Raw genomic sequence first — 22,051 nt, forward strand, 5'->3', positions numbered from 1 at the left:
CCTTCTGTCTCCTAAGAACTGCACTAGGTGCCAGGAATAGGAATGTGACTGATACACAACTCAGGCTTTCGAGAAGTTTCAAACCCAGGAAGGTAACGTGACAAATATACAAAGACCGATAATACCAGATGGAAAGTTCATATAGGCTGCAAGAACAAAATATGGGAGCCTAAAAGAGGGCTATTAATTGTGCAGCGTGTTGGAAAGACAGGTGAGTGTTGGTGAGTGTGGATGACTACAGGAGGAGAAGGGAAGGACCCAGCACGAGTGTACACATGAGTGAACTCTATGTGGTTGATCCTGAATATGGTGAGTGCTCAGGTATAACCATACATCTGGAAACAAAGGGAAGAATCACAAGATGAAATTAGGTGGAGGCTAGATTATGAATGCCATGCTAAGACATCCTAACTCTCTGCTGGAGATAATGGAGAGTCATTAAAAGTTTCATTTTTATGGAAGGGTTAGGTAGCTAGATATGAATTTTAGAAAGATGAATTTTAGAACTGGATGGGAGAGAGTGAGAGCAGAAGACTCAGTTAGGATGTATTTGTGATATAGCAGACGAGAAAAATTAGAGAAAACAAGAGCAGAGGAGCTTATTGGAGATAGGACTTACAGGATTTTGTGAACCATTATATGTGGGGCCGAGGAGGACTGAGAACAAAGGAAGTTGAAGTTGACTCCAAGGTTTCTTATTTGTGCAGGTAAGTTGGTGCTTTTGACAAGTGAGAAAGAAAACACAAATGGAGAAGTCCACTTGGAATGCAGGACACAATGTGTACTGTACTTGATATACTGATTTGAGGAGCCTATAAAATATATAAACAAAGGTGAGATGTTTTGTTGGTAGTAGTCAACCTGGGTGAGCAGTTCAGGAGGGAGATTCATTGGGCCTTTGTATAGATCTAGGAGGGGTCATTCATATACAGATAACAGATGATGCATGGGAATAGGTGGATTCTCTTAATAAGAGAGTGTAAAATAGGGGGAAAAAGCAGGTAAGAGAATGGAATATGTCTATTTCAAGCAGTGTGGCCCTCAAACTAGCAGCATCAGAGTCAGCATTTGTTAGAAATGCAAATTCCAAGGCCCTATCACAAACTTCCTGAATCAGAAAGTTTTGAGTAGAATACACAAATCTGTGTTCAAGTGCTTCTGATGCACAGTAAGGTTTGAGAGCCACTGATTTACTATATTGGAAGAAAACGAGGAGCCATTGAGTGAACAGTCAGAGAAGGTGGAGGCAAGTCCAGGAGATGTGATGTCACAGAACTTTTCATGGAGAGAATTCCAGGCATGGGCAGTGTCAGATACTGCAGAAATGTCAAGTATAGAGGGGAGATTTCTGAATCTATGGGTTAGAAGCTTTGTGAGAGTAAGTAAAACAAAAAATTAGAAGTAGATTGTAGCTGGTGAAGGCATCGATTCAAGGTCAAGATTACAGAATGGGAGTGTAAGCTACTTACTCAGTAAGTTTGTAAAAGAAGTAAGATGTTGATGTGTTGGTGACACTTTAGGGATGTAGGGCAACAAGGAGAGTTTCTGGGGTTACTTTTGAAGTGAAAATTTTGAGTATGATTTTATGTTAAGGGAAGTAAGATACTAGTTGATGGAGCAAGATCCTGAAAGAACAACTGGATGGAATGGGATGAGATGAAGATCACAGTCTGAAAGGCTGGAAAGGTGGTACAGGCAGTCCTCTTGAGAAAAGGGTTGAGACTTAGTCAACATAAGGCCAAGTTTGTACTGGGAAAGGAGAGAACCTAAGCGAGCTCATGCCAGCAAACCTCTGTTCCCAGGAAAGCAATAGGCAAGGCTATTTTCTTTGAGCTGGCAGGACTAGAAGAACTTGAGAGTGGTCATGGTTTGAAAAAGATCTGTGGAAATAGGAACATTGGAGGAAGCCCAATGACCTGTCAGCCAGAAACGGCCTCAGTTTCCTCTTCTTGTTCAGTCCTTAGGTTTTTGTAGATTTCCCAAGTTGCACTGTGTCGACACATTCTTATGCCCCACCTCGTGGCCTGGCAGAAGGAAAGATTTTCTTTTCCTTGAGAGACTCACCCTGCTCTGGCACCAGTTTGACATCAAACTCAGGTCAGCAAAATGGGTAACAGAGGTACTCTTTAGTTGAATGCACCCCAGACAATCCAGTTAAGAAGAGACTGAAGAACATTGTTTATGGGCTTAAAAAGACCTAGCCAAAGAAGTAAATTAATTAATTTTGAGGATCCAAATGGCCAGGAGTAATGATAATAATGCTTGAGTGTTACAATCTTGCATTTACCCTGCAGATCAGTCTTCCTGGTGTTTGCATGGGCCTAAAATGAATTAGGTAAATGCATTTTCCAGATCTTTCCATTCTAAAGCATATAATGGCATTTCAATTTATATAGTCTAGACTTGTTATCTCATACTGCTATTAAGCCATCAAACTCACAGAATTTCCCAGGCCACAAATGTCCTTTGAGGCCACTTTCACTCATCAGTTCTGTCCCACCAAAGTGTACATTACTCATAGATTTGAGGCATAAGAGGAGAGTGAAGTTAATATTCCTGGATGACTATGCAAATATGAAAAAGAATCCTATTCTATTGATTCATTTCGAATAAGTAATCCAGACTAACATTTGTAGATGCTCCAAATAGCTGAGGTCTTTGACCAGGGATAGTTTAAATTTTGGAAACTTGCTCTTTCAGCCCTTCCAGACATAGAACTCTGGAGGACGAAATAATTCAGTTAGAAAATACAACTGCTCAGAAGGGATAAACTGCATAATACCCACTTTACTTCCAGTCATTAACAAATGTACCCTAGCTTTAGAGTTCATGAATGGAATCTGGGAAGCAGAAAATATCAGATAGCTAGATATGCCTATCAGTTCACCTCTTAAAGTCTCATCAAAAACTTAAAAGGTCATGGGCATGAATTAAAAAGTGGAAAGTGCTTGGGAAGGGGCTAGAGGCATAACAATGGAGTAGGCAGAATGTGTTTTGACTTCATATCTTGGAATTTAGGAGTTTGCAAGAATGAATCATTGTTCCTGGTGGCATTTCTTTTTAATAGGCAAACTAGAATGGCTACTAGGTAACTATCTGCACATGAGCTTCTCCTGAGAGTGAAAAGAAGTCAAAATTTTCATTTAACTTAACCATCTTCATCTCTATCTAATGAACTTTTTCCCCATAATTCTAAATACCTTTAGTTATTAAATTTATTCTGGGTTAGAAAACATTTTTGTGTAGATCTAGGGGATAATGAAATCTCTTCTCATTGGAGGCTTAGTACACATCTTCAAATTGTAAAATTACCCAAACTATATAACTATACCAAAGTATAAAAATCCCCAAAGGCAATTTTTACTTCATTCTGTGTATTCCACTCCTAAATCCAATATCTATGATTGTATACAGAATGTTTCTCTCTAAAATACCTTTATAACATTTTCTTTAGAAAACAAAAAGAGCTTTAACGTTCAACTCAGGTAGTAACATTTTTTTAAACTGGAGGATGCCACCAAGTCTATCCTTTTATAAAAAATATACAATGCTTCTTCTGTAATTCTTATAATATCATTCTTCTTATATCAAATTCTAACTATACAAAAATAGAAAGTTAATGGTGAAAGTTTCCTTCACCTTTCCTCACACACCTACTTCCTGTCCAGAGGTAATCAGTGCATCAGCCAATGTGTTTCTTTCTAGAGCTTTCTTTATGAATTAGTTTTCTTAGATTTGATAGTCATAGGCTACTCTCTCTCTGTCCAGAATATACAGAAAGTATAAGGGGATGGACTATTTAGATAGGCCAATGAAAAAATTTGAAGACCAGATAGTTTCTAAAGCCAAATAAATAATCTTAAGCCTTATTATTTCATTACATAGTCTTATCGGTGTCAGTTTGATGCTGTAAGTATTTTGTACATTTGTTATCACTTTTGTCCTGGTGCCATATAAACAAACAAACATGTCCAACCTACCCTTGGAATTTACATTCTATATGAAGACTTCACGTATATTGTAGTCAAAATTCCGAGTTAGTTAAACAGTTATTGAAATAGAACTTTTTAAGGCTTTTTTTTTTTTTTTTTTTTTAACTATTTTGTCAGGGAATTGACCATTCAAATTTCCAGGTGAGGACAAAATTAAAATTTGTGAAACACTGCCCTCTAATGGATACATAGGTGTTTGATATATTACACACACACGTAAAGGTGTATTTCTGTGAAAGATGCAAAAATTAAATTGCTAGTATGTAACACAGTGTAATCTAAATTAGTACACACTTTTACAATAAGGCAGAGTGGGATGTTTTGGAGCCAATATTATAACCTAAATTTTTTATTCAAGATCCTGCAGAGTCAATTTTGTATACAGCAAAAACATCTCTTGAATATGAGTCTTGTATGTGACTTCATGAAAATCATATTGTAAAATACCAGACATCTTGTATAATTATAGGTGAACGCCAGCATAGACTATGTCATCTCAAACACTGCTATTTCTCAGAAATAGTGTTGTTGAGTCCACCATATATAGCATCTCACAAACATACTACCAACAGAAGGAAGAAAATTATACACACAAACACACACACATAAATATAAATAAGGGTGAAGAAGGGGAATGGCAGAATGAGACAAACGTTTGGACTTCAACATTTCACACTCTATATAATACCCAACCTCTCAAATGACCCCTAGTTAAAGAAGAGGTGTTCTACTCTCACCCTCCTTACCCCTATCTTACAAATGAAACCATTTGTTTCTGGGCAAATTAAGTGAGAAAAGTTCAATTCACTCTTGTGATGTTCTTCTTAAGAAGTCACTTAATCTCTCCTCTTTGGTTCTTTGTCTTTACAACTGGGACAGTGATATTTGCCATCTTCTTCCTTCTCCATTAGGGTGGTTCAATAAATGTTCTGCTTGCTTTTGAACACTTAACTGTGACCTTGAGCTCCTTGAGGGCAGGGACTGAGCAATTCATCAATCTATCCCTATGTTAGAACAATGCTTAATATCTTACAGCTCTTTTAAATCTTAGCGAATAAACTAAAATCTGCCTTAGTGTCTGTATTGGTTTGCCAGGACTGCCATAACAAAGACAAAAAAACCTGGGTGACTTAAACAACAGAAATGTATTGTCTTGAAGTTCTGGAAGCTAAAGGTAGAGAAGCAAGATGTGAGAGAAGAATCTATTCCAGGTCTATCTCCTTGACCTTGTAGATAGCCATCTTTTCCCTGTATCTCTTCACATCATCTTCCCTCTGTATGTGCTTGTTTCTATGTCCAAATTTCCCCTTTTAATAAAGACATCAGTCATATTGAATCAGGGACCCAACCCTCTTCAGTAAGTTTGAACTCAGCTTAACTAATGACACCAGCAGTGACCCTATTTCCAAATAAGGTCACATTCTGAGGTACTGGGGATTAGGAATCAACATATGAATTTTTAGGGGGATACAATTCAATCCATAACAGTATTCCTTTAAGGACAAACTAGTTATCAGCAAGAAACCTAGGCTTTGAACAGGATCTGATCTGAAATATAATGCTGTACATTTTTGGTAAGGTATAAATTCCAGAAGGAAAGAAACTTAGTCCTATAGAAATATATTCCTATTTGTTCTCCATCTCCACCTTGTTATCTCCCTTCTTATTCTCTCATTCTTGTCACTGTCCCTCTCTCTACCCTCAGAAAATACAAGGAACGCACACATGCAGGCTAGAACAAAACTCTGGCTTTACAAGCACTTTTTTTTTTTTGATCTGACTCAATAACATTTTTTTTTCTGCTTTGCTGTTGACCACATACAAAGGTCTTTTAATAATACCAAATAGTAGTAGAGGCACATATACCCATTTTTTAAAACTATAACAAATTAATAAGAAGGATCACATGTAACTACTCTCACTCTCCACAGCCACCTCCATTAAACCGGGAGTTGATTGTCTCTAGAAGCTGAAACAAAAGAACTGACTGTGATGTTTCTTTTGCTTTGGATCACATCTACCTCTTTGTTCAGGGTGTATGTAGACTTTGACCCTGAGCCATCTATTATGTGTTTTTGTTCCTGACCTTGGTTATATGTTTCAGATGTGAAATTGCTTACAGATGGCTCAGTGATGGTCTTTTGTTACCTACATTGGAAAAAATTATTTTGTGTCTGTGCATGAAAGTCTAAAAAGAAAAACAATATCTGTGTACTAGGAAAGAGAGATGGAGTAGTGCCCTGTAAGTCTATTGAGGATATTCTGATAGTAAGCCTGATCCAAATATTTGATCAATGAGGCCATAATATTTTGATTTTTTGCAGCCTGTCCCATGCATCATCCAAGTCAAGATTATGAATATTTTAAAACTCGTCATAAGACAGAATTGAACAAATCAAAAAATCAGCTTTGAAGTATGTTTCTCCATAGAGAGGTGCATGAGTTCCTGTTGATCAGAAGGTCAACTTAACATATATAAATCGTTCAATCAAACACCCAAGGTAAAAATTATTAAGTGGTTTAAACCTTTACTTTTGTATACGTGTATATTTCCAAATTAGGAAATCTTTTCCCTTTCCCTCCAGGTGTTCAGCATTCTTCTATTCATTCTGTTAAACAAATCTTACCCTTATAGAAAGATCCGAAATTAAATATTTGAGTGGGTGTGATAATAAAGTGTTACACCTTCCAAGAAGAATTGTAATTATTAATAATATTGTAGTTAGCTGTAGTAGGTACTGAATCGTTAACATAAGGTGGCTAAGAGATAACAGTCATATTTCAGGCATCTGTAATATATTTGAAGGAACAGTTTTGAGAGAGGACAGCAGAAATAATCTGTCTGCATCACTGAAGTCCTCTTGTATAAGTGAAAACCATCTCTATAACCTAAGGTAGACTTTTCAACTGAAAGTTTGTGAACCTGATTTTCATGAAATTAATTTAGTGGGATGCAGCCAGAATTTTTTAGATAAAATAGAACAGAGTTGAAAGGGGTAGAATAGAAAGCACCACTGTTGTGTACATTTGTACATATCATTAAAACAAAAGCTTAATTAAAAATACTCTTTTGGGGGGTTTTTTTTGGCTGCGTTGGGTGTCCGTTGCTGTGTGTGAGTTTTCTCTAGTTGCAGCGAGCAGGGGCTACTCTTCGTTGCGGTGTGAGGACTTCTCATTGAAGTGGCTTCTCTTTTTGCAGAGCATGGCTCTAGGCACGCGGGCTTCAGTAGTTGTGGCACATGGGCTTAGTTGCTCCACAACATGTGGGATCTTCCCAGACCAGGGCTCGAACCTGTGTCCTCTGTATTGGCAGGCAGATTCTTAACCACTGCACCACCAAGGAAGCCATAAAAATACTCTTTATTAAATACTAAGTCTCTATATTAAGTGCATATTTTACAGGGTGTCATGGTGGACAACACTTAAAAGGTACTGACATAGGTGGAAGACACAGTTTAGAGAATACTGCAATGACCATTCATAAGAAAGACCTTAGGACTCCATCCAAGGACTAGCAAATTTGTATGTTTAGCAGGTCAACTCTACTGTCAATCAGAAAAGAAAATCTTCCACACTTTTAATATCATCATTCAACAAATATTTACTCAGTGCTCACTGAGTCCAGTCAGTATTCAATACAAGAGAAACAAGTCAAATATGACAGGGTCTCAGCCCTTAAGGAATTCACATTCTTCTGGGAAGATAGACCAAAGAAACATCTACAATGCAATGTGAAAGTCAGAGTGATGATGACAGAGGACCCTAGAAGGAGGAAGAAGAGCTGCTAAAGCAGACCAGAAAGGCTTCCTGAAGGTGGTGACCTCAGCCTTTAGTCTTTATGGACAATAGATTCAACCAGCTCTACCAAGGTCCAGTCAGAGCAATGGAACCCACCCCATGTAGTTCAAGAGGGAGAATTTAATAGAAGTAGCTGCAAAGGTACTGGTAGATTTGATAGAGCAAATAGAAAAGGGAAAGCACCTCAGAGATTAGCATCCGCAGGGAACTGACCACTCTGGTTCTTAGGGCTGGGAAAATAAAGAGAAATGGTTGTACTAACAGGAGCAGGACAGCTGGGGTTGCCAGGTGGGAATAGAGCCATGGAGGGGTCTGCTTACCAGGAGCTAGGACCATCAAGGACGTGCAGAACTGCCAGGGAAGCTGCCAGTAGCAGAGATGAGAGGGGAAATACCCTGATTTTTACCTTCCCCTAGCATGCAAGTTTCCCATCCCTGCCCCCCACTGCCCAGGCAAGGGAGTCTAGGAATATGTTTGGCAGAGGTCAGCTCCCTATGACGCAGAACAGAGCACAGAAAAGACAAGAAATGGATGGGAGACCCAATAGGCAAATAACAAGCAGAAGAACATGTAAGAATGTTGAGGGGCAAGAGAAAAAGATAAGTCTGGAAGAGCTGTAAGTTGTTCAGTACAGCTGGATTGCAGGTAGACATTGGAAACTGGTGAAAGAGGATAGACAGGTAAGCATTTCTATGTCAGTATGGCCCTGTGATCATCCTGATAAGTTTGCATTTTATCATCAGGAAGATGGGAACCATTGAAGATCCTGGTGTGGTTGTGTGCCTATGTGTGTATACGTACAAAAGTTTTGGTTAAAATGAAAGTAAAACAGGTACACAGTTAAGGAAAACAGTACAACAGTAAAGGGTTTTTGCTGAAAAGAAACTTTCTACCCACTATCCATTCTCTTCCCATCTTTACTTCACAAAGGAAAGGCTTTTAGCCATTTCTGTTTTAGTTCTTCTGGTAGTTTCACTGACAAGTTTAAATGTGATTCTTTGTATTATGCTATTTCCTTGATTTTAAAACTTTAGACAGTATGTTTTGATCACTCTTCCACTATGGAAGATAAGGACTTAGTTAAGTTAAACCCCGTTTCTCTCGTCTGCCAGTTTTTGATAAGTACATTTATTGTTTTCAGCTATGACATTTTTTGTTTGTTTGTTTTACATTTTAGAGCTTTATATGATCATTCTTTTTGTTCCAGCAGCATTTGACAATATCTCTTGATACCCCTTCCCATCTTGTCTTGTGAAGTGAGAACCGGAATGTTCCTGTATTCCCTTTTGCTGCTCATTACCTGCTTATATCTTATAAACTTTGGTCAGGTTTAAATGGTTTCACATATTAGTCTGGTAATTACATACTCATAAACTGACTTCTGGAAAATGGCATCTACATGGACACTATAAAGTTGTGAAATCATTCATGTTTTTCTGATGCTTCAATCTACTTTCTTTGCCCCTATTTTCCATTCCATGATGGAGTGTGAATTATTCCTAGATGCAATGTTATGGCAGAAACACAAGTGATGTGATTACAAACCATATTCTTACTAAACTAATGTCTCTATTATTTTCTAGAATTAGGTGGTCAAATAGACAAAATTATTTTAACTAGCATTGAAATAATAGAAATTGTTTTCCTAAAGAGTCAACTTAAGGGAAAAGTTAGCTTAAATCTAAATTCACATCTAAATGATAAAGTAACTTAAAACTGATCTGTTTTTGGAAAAAATATACAGAATCTTCCACAAAAGAGAAAAGAGAACCATCAGGGTGTTTATACCTTTCTGTGTGCAACTGATGAGACCTTAAACACTTGCATGCTAATCACGTGCTTATAAACAGAACTGTATTTCAGGATCATTAGGAGACCCCATTATTCAAAATAATTCCATGATGAATCATTCATAAAGCACAGAATTCTTTTATGGTGCATATAATCATCTTCAGTTTATTTTTCAGTCAATCCAAATTTTCACATATTGAGTTTGCTTGACTCACGACACAGCTGTGTTTATGGAGAAAGCTGAACTCTTGTAGATGAGTAACATTATCATCATTCATTTTCTCCAGACTATGAAGGATAGGCACAGATGACAGCTACGATCCTGAAGGCTTGGCAAGAGCTTACCAGAGTGATCTTTTATAAACATGCTATGGATATTTTCCCTAGGACATGCACACTTTCAATTTCTTGAAAAAACCTTCAGTGAAGGCTCAGCCAGGAAGAAAAGATAGATAAGACTGTGCTGCCCACCTCTATCTGCCCCCTGTCCTCTTTGCTCCCTTCACACAGCCTCACTTACAGCTTAGAAAAGAGGCTCTTCATTATTTCTAAGAGTCACTCAAATTAGAAATGGCCACTTTCCACAGCTACTTCACTGTTAGTCCCAGTACGGCTCTTAGTTGTATCAAGGGGTCATGTGCCTTAAAATAGTGTGACTCCTCATGGCACAGGTTAAAAATATTTCCTTTAATAAACACTGAAGATTTATCTGGCCTACTGAAGGTGGATCATAATGTTGGCATCTGATTTCTGATGATAGCATAGAGAAAACATTCCTGTAAGAAAAGAATTCTCAGTAATGCCTCACCAAAGTAAAACTGGCAAGCCAGCCAGCCAGCCATAGGGAGGGAAGCTGGCAAGGAAAGGAAAAGAAGGAAAAGAAGAGAGAGGAAAAGCTTTTTCTTGTTTCCTGAGATAAGCTTGTATCATGATAAACTTCTTTCTTAGACCTACTTTTGCTGTGTCCCATAGATATTGGATAGTTGTATTTTCATTTTCATCTGTCTCCAGGTAATTTTTAATTTCTTCTTTGATATCTTCAGTGATCCATTGGTTGTGTAGTAGCATATTGTTTAACCTCCATGTGTTTGTGTTTTTGCAGTTTTTTTCTTGTAGTTGATGTCTAGCCTCATAGATTCCAACCTTGTGGTTGGAAAAGATGCTTGATATGATTTCAGTTTTCTTAAATTTACTGAGTCTTGTTTTGTGTCCTAGCATGTGATCTATCCTAGAGAATGTTCCCTGTGCACTTGCAAAGAATGTGTATTCTGCTGCTTTTGGATGGAAGGTTCTATATATATCTATTAAGTCTATCTAGTCTAATGTGTCATTTGAGGTCAGTGTTTCCTTATTGATTTTCTGTCTGGATGATCTGTCCATTGATGTAAGTGGGGTGTTAAAGGCCCCTACTATTATTTTGCTACTTTCAATTTCTCCCTTTATATCCATTAACAATCACTTTATGTGTTTAGATGTTCCTATGCTGGGTGCATATATATTTACAATTGTTATCTCTTCTTCTTGGATTGATCCCTTGATCATTATGTAATGTTCTCCTTTGTCTCTTGTAACAATCTTGTTTTAAAGTCTATTTTGCCTGATAGAAGTATTGCTAACCCTGGCTTTCTTTTGATTTCCATTGCATAGAATGCCTTTTTGATCCCCTCATTTTAAGTCTATGTATGTCTTTAGATCTGAAGTGAGTCTCTTATAGGCAGCATATATATAGGTCTTGTTTTATATCCATTCAGCCACTCTATGTATTTTAATTGGAGCATTTAGTCCATTTACATTTAAAGTAATCATTAATATGTACGTACTTGTTGCCATTTTGTTATTGTTTTGGGGTTGTTTTGTAGTTCTTTTTTATTCCTTCTTCTTTTGCTCTCTTCCCTTGTGATTTGATGACTATCTTTAGTGTTATATTTACATTCTTTTCTCTTTTGTATGTGTGTATCTATTATAGATTTTTGGTTTGTAATTACCATGAGGTTTATATTTAGCAATTTATATATTTATGTGATTGTTTTAAATTGCTGGTTTCTTAATTTCAACTCCACATTTTTACTCACTTCCTCTCATAATTACTGTTTTTGACATCATATTTTATATCTAAATGTTTTGTGTACCCTTAACTACTTATTGTTGATATAGATGATTTTACTACCTTTGTCTTTTAACCTTCCTACTAGCCTTGTCTGTGGTTGATTTACTGCCTTTACTGTATATTTGCCTTTACCAATGAGCTTTATCCTTTCATAATTTTCATGTTTCTAATTGTGGCCTTTTCTTTTTTGCTAAGAGAAGTCACTTTAACACTTCTTATAAAGCTGGTTTGGTGGTGCTGATCTCTTTTAGCTTCTGCTTGTCTATAAAACTTTTTATCTCCCCATCAAATCTGAATGAGAGCCTTGTGTGGTAGAGTATTCTTGGTTGTGGGTTTTTCCCTTTCATCACCTTAAATATATCATGCCACTCCCTTCTGGCCTGCAGAGTTTCTGTTGAAAAGTCAGCTGATGGGGCTTCCCTGGTGGTGCAATAGTTAAGAATCCACCTGCCAATGCAGAAGACATGGGTTCGAGCCTTGGTTTGGGAAGATCCCACACACCACGGAGCAACTAAGCCCATGTGCCACAACTACTGAGCCTGCACTCTAGAGCCCGTGAGCCACAACTACTGAGCCCGCACACCACAACTACTGAAGCCCGCATGCCTGGATCCTGTGCTCCACAACAAGAGAAGCCACTGCAATGAGAAGCCTGTGCACTGCAGCAAAGAGTAGCCCCCGCTCACTGAAACTAGAGAAAGGCTGCGCACAGCAACAAACACACAACACAGCCAAAAATAAATAATTTTTTTAATTAATTATTTTTTTTAAAAAGTCAGCTGATAAACTTATGGGAGTACCCTTGTATGTAACTTGTTGCTTTCACTTGTTTTTAGTACTCTCTTTGTATCTTTAATTTTTTCCATTTTAATTACATTGTATCTTGGTCTCTTTGGGCTGATCCTGTATGAGACTCTGTGCTTCCTGGACTTGGGTGTCTTTTTCCTTTCCAAGGTTAGGGAAGTTTTCATCTATTGTGTCTTTAAATACATTCTTAGCCCCTTTCTCTCTCTTCTCCTTCTGGGATCCCTATAGTGCGAGTGTTAGTGCACTTGATGTTGTCCCAGGGGTCTCTTAAACTGTCCTCATTTCTTTTTTCATTTTTTTTCTTTTTTCTGTTCAGTGTCAGTGATTTCCACTACTCTGTCTTCCACCTCACTGATCCCTTCCTCTGTATCATTTAGCCTACTGTTGATTCCTTCTAGCATATTTTTCATTTCAGTTGTTGTATTCTTCATCTGTTTGGTTGTTCTTTATATTTTCTAACTCTTTCTTTAGAACTTCTAACTTCTTGCTCTGTTCCTCCATTCTTCTCCCGATTTCTTTGATCATCTTCATGATCGTTACCTTGAACTCTTTCTTGGGTAGATTGCCTATCTCCACTTCACTTACTTCTTCTTCTGGTGTTCTATCGTCTTCCTTCATTTGGAACATATTCCTCTGTCATCTCATTTGGCCTAACTTGCTGTTTTTATTTCTATGTATCTGGTAGGTCAGTTACATTTTCCAACCTCAGAGAAATGGCCTTTTGTAGAAGATGTCCCAGCAGCACACTCCCTTCTGGTCACCAGAGCTATATGCTCTAGAGGTGCCCCCTGTGTGGGCTGTGTGGGTCCTTCTGTTGTGACAGGGTGACTACTGTGGGTGGTCTGGCAGATGTGGCTGGTCCTGGTCTTGTTGGTTGCCAGGGCCTACCTTGAGCAGAGGCTGTTGGCTGCTGGTTGGCGGGGCTGGGTCGTGATACGGCTGGATGTGAAACCCCAGGGTACCCTGGGCTACTGCTGACTCACTGGTGGGTGGATTTGGGGTCCAGGAGATTCCAGAGCAGATGCCCACTGACCAGTGGGTGAAGCCAGGTTATGGGGCTGGTACCAGTCCACTGGCAGGCAGAGTCACTTTCTGGGCTCTGGTTGCAAAGCCCAGGGATCCCAGAGCTGGTGTCAGACCACTGGTGGGTGGGGCTGGTTCCTGACACAGCTTGATGTGGGGTCTGGGGTGTTCTGAGGCTTGTGTTGGCCTGTTGGTGGGCAAGGCCAAGGCCTAGCCAGTCTCAGGGCTGGTGCTTGCCTGCTGGTGGGTAGGCTGGGTCCTGCCATGGCAGGATGCAGGGCTGCAGTTGTCCTGGGGCTGATGTCCATCTACTGGTGGTGAGGCTGTATCCTGGGGTTTCTGGCTGTAAGGCCCTGGGAGTCCTGGGTCTAGCACCTGCGCACTGGCATGTGGGGCCGGGTCCTGGGCCTTCTGGTTGGCAGAGCCATGTCTGTGGCAGCCGTAGTCTCGGGGGTCTTAAAGCAGCCTGTCTGCTGGGGGTGGGGCTGGGTCCTGAGGCTAATAAGCTAGAGGGAGGATTTCAAAATGGCACTTGCGAGCACCAGTGTCCATGCAGTAGAATGAGCTCACAAAAATGGTGGTCACCAGTGTCTCTGACTCCAGGATGAAATCCAGTTGCCTCCTTTCTCTCTGGGAGACTCTCCAAGATCAGCAGGTAGGTCTGACCCAGCTCCTTTCAAATTACTGCTTCTGCTATGGGTCTGGAGCATGTGAGATTTTGTGTGCACCTTTAAGAGTGGAGTCTCTATTTCCCACAGCCCTCTGGGTCTCCCAAAAGTAAATCCCACTGGCCTTCAAAGCCAAACATTCTGGGGGCTCATCTTCCCGGTACAGGACCCCCAGTCTGGGGAACCCAATGTGGGACTCAGACCCCTCGCTTCTTAGGGAGAAACTCTGCAATTGTAATTATTCTCCTGTTTGTGGATCGCCCACTCAGGAAATGGGTCTTGACTATATTGCAAGTCTGTCCCCTCCTACCTGTCTCGTTGTGATTCCTTCTTCATATCTTCAGTTGTAGAAGATCTCTTCTGATATGTTCTGGTCTTTTTTATTGTAATAGTATTTCATTTGCTATGTAAATGTAATTTTAGTGTGCTCATGAAAGGAGATGAGCTCAGAGTCTTTCTACTCTGCCATCTTGAGAACTCCTCTAGATAGAAATATCTTAATGATAGAAACTATACTCCTTGAATACCATGCAGTATAAACAATCTGAAAAAGGCCATTATGAGACATTTGAGTTTCCTACTCAACTTTGTAGTAAATGATTTCATATACTTCATATATTATGTGCTTGCTTATAACTGCAGAAATCAAGCACTTCTTTTTAGAATAGCAGGATAGGGGCTTCCCTGGTGGCACAGTGGTTGAGAGTCCACCTTCCAATACAGGGGACACAGGTTTGTTCCCCGGTCTGGGAAGATCCCACATGCCACAGAGCTGCTAGGCCCGTGAGCCGTGGCCGCTGAGCCTGCGCGTCCGGAGCCTGTGCTCCGCAACGGGAGAGGCCACAACAGTGAGAGGCCCGTGTACCGGAAAAAAAAAAAAGAATAGCAGGATAATTATTAGCATTTTTCCCAGGCTTCAGCCAAAATTCCTAATCAGTAGGCAAAGCCTCACTCAAGGTCTTGTGTTTTCTTCTTGTTCATATTCCTGGCTGTGCTGTGATCATCATGAAAGCTGGGACCCGGTCAGTCTTATTACCTACTGCGTCCTGAATGTTTATGAGATTACCTAGCACAGAGTAGGACTCAGTAAACATTTTTGAGTGAATAAATAAAAGAGCTAGAGTAAAGGTTACTGTTCTGTGGTGGTAAATGTCAACTTAGCTAGGCTATAGTGCCCAGATGTGTGGTTCAATTCCAGTCTAAATGTTGCTGTGAAGGTATTTTTTTTGGATGTTAATTTAAATGTTTTGATTTAAATGTTGATTTAAATTTTTGATTTAAATGTTAATTTAACATTTAAATTAGTAGGCTGAGTAAAGCAGATTAGGTAATCTTCATAAAGTTGGTGGGGCTTAACCAATCAGTTGAAGGTCATAAGAGAAAAAGTCGAAGTCCCCTGAGGAAGAAAGCATTCCACCTCCAGATTGTTTTCAGATTCAAGATTACAACAACAGTGCTTCCCTGCGTATCTAGGCTGCTGGTCTGCTCTGCAAATTTTGGACTTGCTAGTCCCCACAATCACATGAGCCAACTCCCTAAAATGAATATTTCTCTCTCTCTCTGTCTCTCTCTATGTCTCTGTCTCTGTCTCTCTCTGTCTCTCTCTCTCCCTCTCCCTCTGTCTCTCTTTCTCTCAGTTGTTTCTCTGAAGAACCCTGCCTAATGCATGTGTCTCTTACTCTTCTTCATTTCTAGGCCATGGCACAATATTTAAGGGTCTACATAATGTCATATAAAAAGATAGTTTCTGGCTTTTCAATAGATATGGCTGCAGCTTTTCCAGTTCAGCAGGGAATCATGCTGAACAGGGAACCATGTGATTCCATGTTCACATGGAATCAGAATCCGGGGTCTCTGTTCACCATACTGCTTGTTTTCCTACTCAAGACTCTGTAAACAACTAGCTTCCTGGGCAGTGAAAGGAGTTAAGGGAACATTTTTACCTCTTGTGAGCTTCTTTTAGCAGCCAAACCACCAGCTTGGGGTTCCAGATTACAGATCCAGTCTGTTCCATATGAGTGATACTTGGGCTTCACTGCAGTGTCTCAAGCCAATCTTTCAATCATATTATTCTGTAATCCAGTTTGTATGGCCGTACCTGGCTAATTCACCTTCTAATTTCCATATCAGCAGCCAATTATGTGGATTGCTCCACTACAGCCAAAATATTTAAGTCAATTTATAGCATTAAAGGTAACTCAAGCCAAATCAAATCACAGTTGAGGCTTATTGGTTAAATTTCAACATTTGAGAAGTTGTTAAAAAAAAAAAAAAAGCACAGAGTCCCTTTGACAGATGGAAACAAGGCAATGACTAAAAACAGAGTGGAAAGTGTGTTGATAATGTTTTTTATAAAAAGCCAAACTGTCTAAGAAACATTTCTAAATTGAGTGTTTTAAATAAAAAACAATCCATCAACCTGATCGGAGGATTGCAAATGTTGCCAACTCCTTCTCATTTTCACCATCTGTGAAGCAGCAGATTAAATTAAGAAGACCATATGAATATTGTGTCTTTGTGCATATTAAAAATAGACCTGAGAGAAGTGACCATAAAATGTGATTTGAAGCCACATTGGATGGGACACCAGGCAGATAATAGACATGCTGTGTGTTGCCGAGTGTGCATTTGAATGTGGGTTTGTTGGGATAAGTGGTGATGTCTGAACTCTAGGGACAATGAGATGATAGGGAGGACTTAGTGGGGCCTGAGAGTTTAGAGTATTATCAACAAGAGCCTGGCAAAGTCATTAAAGTGACCAAGACATTGTACCTCTCCATATATTGGGAATTTGATTGGCTGTACCATACGTTTTAACACAATTATTAGAACTTCGTATTCCTAATTTCTAACGCAAATGTCTAATTACTCCATGTTACAACATATTACCCCAAGCAGTTAATATGGAACTTCCTCTCCAGATTTACCTGCTATGGCTATACAAGCCAGCTCTAAGAGTGCTGCTGCAAGTAACGCACTTGTTACAGACGAGCCAATTATGATGGTCCTTTATTGGAGAATTAATGTGTCTATGTTCTGGTTACTATTTTATGTGACACCTCTTCCAGATTCTCTATTGTAGGCAGGATGCTCTTCTATCACTGATGAATCACTAATAGGCCTTCTTCTTTCCAAATAAGTTCATTGTATGCACAAAAATTGCTGTATTTTTTCCTTTGTTTGGGGAGTTTACCCTCTAGACTACCCCTAAATTAGTCAAGCTGTGATCCTCAAAGCCTAGGACCCCCTCAGAGGTGCCACCAGGGCTCCTGCAAAGAGGAAAGAGGGTGAGTGAGCTTGGATCTTGGGTCGGTTTCAACCACAGATCTTGGCTTTAAGATTATTACACCTTGGTGATCAATTTAAGAGTTTGTTTGAAAAAGGCTTCTACTGCTTTCAATAAAAAAGAAATTTAGATGCCTGGGGTTATTTTCTTTCTCAGGTTCTGACCTGCACCCTTGAAGTAAGCAACAATATAAAGTTCAGTGTACAAATTTAGGAACAATTTTGTTTTCAGGGATGAAACATAGCAAATCTATGGCAACATTTGTGCAATCAATACTTGTGCACTAACACTGTTGAATTTGGACATTTAACAAATAAGAGTATTCTCAGTTAAATTTGTGTCTTGGAGCTAGACGAAGGTACAGTAATTTCTGCTTCATTATTCATCTGTCAGGTGTTCAGAAACTTGCAGATTTATTTAGAAGCTGGTTCACGGAGTGTCTGACTTGTGTTAGTTTGAAGATTCAGTATTCTTATACAAGTCCTTTTTCTACACACTCTCCAATGTCCGTATCATACAGCAAATGAGTGTCATGTGACAATACAACGTGTGACTGAAAGAAAGAAGCTCACATGGCTTCTTTGGTATGGAAGATGACCTTTATTTTATTGCCACTGTCTTGAAGGTGATTAGAAAAACTTTACACTTGTAATAAGTAGAATACTGCCCTCTGCCCGCCCCCCACCAAAAAAATATATGTCCACGTTTTAATCCTTGGAACCTGTGAATATGTGTCTTAATTGACAAAGAGACTCTGCGGATGTGATTAAGTTGAGAATTCTAAGACGGCGAGACTATCCTGAATTATTCAGGTCAGCAGACCCCAACCTTTTCCTTTTCGGCACCAGGGACCGGTTTTGCGGAAGACAGTTTTTCCACAGGCCAGGGTGTGGGGTGATGTTTCAGGTGGTAACGCGAGCGATGGGGAGCGGCAGATAAAGCTTTGCTTGTTTGCACGCTATTCACATCCTGCTGTGTGGCCCAGTTCCTAACAGACTGCGGACCAGTACCGGTCTGTGGCCCAGGGGTTGGGGACCCCTGATCTAGGTGGGCCAAATGTAATTACAAGGGTCTTTATAAAAGGAAAGCAGGAAGTTCAGAGTGACAGGAAGATTTGTAGCAAACACATTGCTGATTTTAAAAATGGAAGAAGGGACCATGATCCAAGAAATGTAGACAGCCTCCAGAAACTGAAAAAGGCGAGGAAACAGATTCCTCCCTGGAGCCGCCAGAAAGGAACGGATCTCCGACATCTTCATTGTAGCCCAGCAATACCTTTATGGATTTCTGATCTCCAGAATAAGATAATAAATTAGATTTGTTTTAAGCCATTACATTTCTACTAATTTGTTATAGCGTTAATGGAAACTAATACAATACCCCTCAGAATTTCAAAATTTGGACGGGTGAGCAGCATCAAGTATCGGAAAAATGTGAAAAGATGCGAAGGTTGTAGCTGCTTGTGAAAGTATAGCCTGGTTTATTCATTCTGGAAAGCAATTTGGAAGTGCTTCGTAAAATTAAGTATGGGGACTTCCCTGGTGGCCCAGTGATTAAGAATCCTCCTGCCAATGCAGGGGACACTGGTTCAAGCCCTGTTCCAGGAAGATGCCACACGCCACAGAGCAACTAAGCCCGTGGGCCACAACTACTGAGCCTGTGCTCTAGAGCCCGTGCTCTGCAATGAGAGAAGGCACTGCAATGAGAAGCACGCGCACTACAGTGAAGACCCAACACAGCCAAAAATAAATAAATTAAATAAATAAATTTATTTTTTAAAATTAAATATGTATTTGTTCTATGACCCAGAGATCCTGCTGCTGGATATATATCCCAGCGAAATATTCTCACATAGTTCCATAAAGATAGTTGCATTAAAGGCTGTTTGTACAGCATAGTTAGTGCTAGTGCAAATTTGAAAGAAATCTGTTTACTTCTAAGATAAGGGATATGTGAACTGGTGAAAAGCTGTGCATCAGTTGAAAACAAGAAGCAAATATATATAACTATAAGGTTAAATCTTCCAAATAAGTTAAATGAAAAAAAGCAAGGAACAGATTTATTTCTCGGTACTGTTTATGTAACACAAAATATTGATTTATGTTTTCAATTTTTGATTTATATTAGCATGCCCTCATGAATATTTATTTCACTCTGTGGGTTATAATCCAATGCTACCATCACTTATTTTGTTGCTCAAACTTTTCCATTTTTGGCCATTGAGAGCTCTTTCAAGTTGGCTCATGTCCCACTTGCTTATATTTTACCATAATCTTTTCAGGATATTTACTTGAAATTTGGTCATATTACAAAAGAAAAGGGAATAGGAAGTGGAGGAGAAGGAGGAGGAGGCAAACAGGCAAACAAAACATTTTGGCTTAGCATGTTTTTGGGGAAGTAACAATGTCATGGATTAATTATTAAATGACGTCAAGTGCTTAATCATAATATTACATCCTCCTCCTCTTTTACCAAGTTTGAGAATTCCTAACACATTAAAGGCTCATCTATAGGGAAGGCATAGGGAAGGTTGCAGTAACTGACATCCCCTTACAAGACAGAAGAGGGATACCTTGCGGTATCTCTCGGAACTTGCTCAGAAGCACAAGTGGGCCAGCCCCTGGTGATTCCAGAAGTAACTCAGTGTGTGTGTGTGTGTGTGTGTGTGTGTGTGTGTGTGTGTGTGTGTTCCCCTCCATGTGCTTGCTGCACATGAACGTGCAATCACATAAGTGTGGCTAAGGCAACGGGTAAAAGCAAAAGTTGTATAGTCAGGAAGAAAGAAACATTATGCAAAAGAAAAATATTTTTATTTCCAAATATTAGCAGTATCCCAGCTACTATATGTGGACTCCAAACACAAGGAAAGGGCTATACTAGAAGATACTTAACTTAGAGTCTGTAAACACTCTTTTCTCATCACTACCCACCTTGGTCTCCTCAGCTTCATGATCCACGGTTGACCACTCCCTCCCCAATGAGCACTCTTTTCCCTTGGTTTCCAGGACACCACATACTGCAGGTCCTGCTCCTGCCTCTCTGGCCATTCGTTCTCAGTTTCTTTCGCTGGTTCCTTCCCGTCAACTCAACCTCCAAGTGCTGAAGTGTCACAGGACTCAGCCCTGGCACATTGTTTCTTCTTTGTCTACACTCCTTCCCTGGAGATTTTGCATATCTTAGGGCTTGAGAGTCTACCTATCCACTGACATCCCCAAATTTATATCTCCATTTTGAACCATTTGCCTGACCTCTACACTTGTACATCAGTTTGCCTACTCATAACCTTTTTTTGGCTCCCTAAAGAGGCATATGAAAATTAGCAAGTCCAAAACTAAATTCTGCTTTCCCCACCACACCGTTCCTCCCCTGCCAGGAAGTACCAGTGCTAGTTGCTCAAGTCAAAACATTTTGCATTTATCACCCTCGATGCCTTTCTTTTCTCACACCCCGCAAACTATACACTGGAAGTCCTTTTAAGTTACACATTCAGAATATACCCTGAATCTTTTTACTTCTTAGCACCTCAGTCTCACCACCTCACCTGAATTATTGTAATAGCTTCCTAACTTGTCTCTCTGCTTCTGCCTTTGTACCCTGACCTCCTCATGAGTCATCTTTTAAAGTCATGTCAGATTGTATCACTCCCCTGCTCAAAATGCTCTGATGATTCCCAGAGTAAATGCCCATCTGTACAATGGCCTAAAGGCCCTTTACATCGTACACCCTTCCACTCCCCTTGACTCCTTTGATCTCATTTCCTACTACCCTCCAGCCTCACTGACCTTGCTTCTTTCTTGAACCCACCAGGTACCTTCATCTCTCAAGGCATTTGCATTTGCCAGTTCCTCTGCCTGGATGCCATTTCCTGAGATGGCACTGCTCTCTCCCTCTCTCAGGACTTTGTGCTTATGCCACCTACTCAGGTCCTCCACCATAATAAATTTGCAATCACTTTCCATACCACGAACCCACTCTCTCCTTTCCCTTCTTTATTTTTTCCATAGTGTTTTTAAACATCTAGCTTCCTATAGATTTTACTCTTTTTTTGGTCTGTCTTCTCTAACTAGAAAGCAACATCCATGAAGTGAAGGATATTTATTATTTCTATTGAACTTAGAACAGTGGCTCACACCTTGTGTTTAGTACCTAGTTGATGATTGAATTAGTTGAGTGAAAGAAAAATTTCCTTTGCTATTTTACCAATCACAAATGGGGCAGATAGTAGTGCCTCTCTGTTCAAAGCATGTTTGTCAAGGCCAAATTCATGTTAAAATGCCATTCTTTGAAAGAGATTTTCCTCTCCCTGCCCTGGGACTAGCCTATGGTCAAGGAAAGAAGCTGGCTTAATGGCCATAGCAGCAACAGGATGGTGTCCAGAAAAAGGGAAGAAAGTGGCAGGAAGAGTAAGTGGGCAGCTTCAAAGAAAACTCTTGCCTGCTCTTTCCACTCTCCCTGTAGACGATGCACTGCAGAGGCTACTGTGACAGTCTCTGAGCTATTTCCCGTGGAGCTTTATTTCAGCTTAGTAGTCAAGGGTAATCTGAATAAAAGGAATAAGGCGGGTTATTCAGTTTCCAAT

This window comes from Pseudorca crassidens, chromosome 3 (genome assembly GCF_039906515.1).
Source record: "Pseudorca crassidens isolate mPseCra1 chromosome 3, mPseCra1.hap1, whole genome shotgun sequence".
NCBI classification, from domain to species: Eukaryota; Metazoa; Chordata; class Mammalia; order Artiodactyla; family Delphinidae; genus Pseudorca; species Pseudorca crassidens.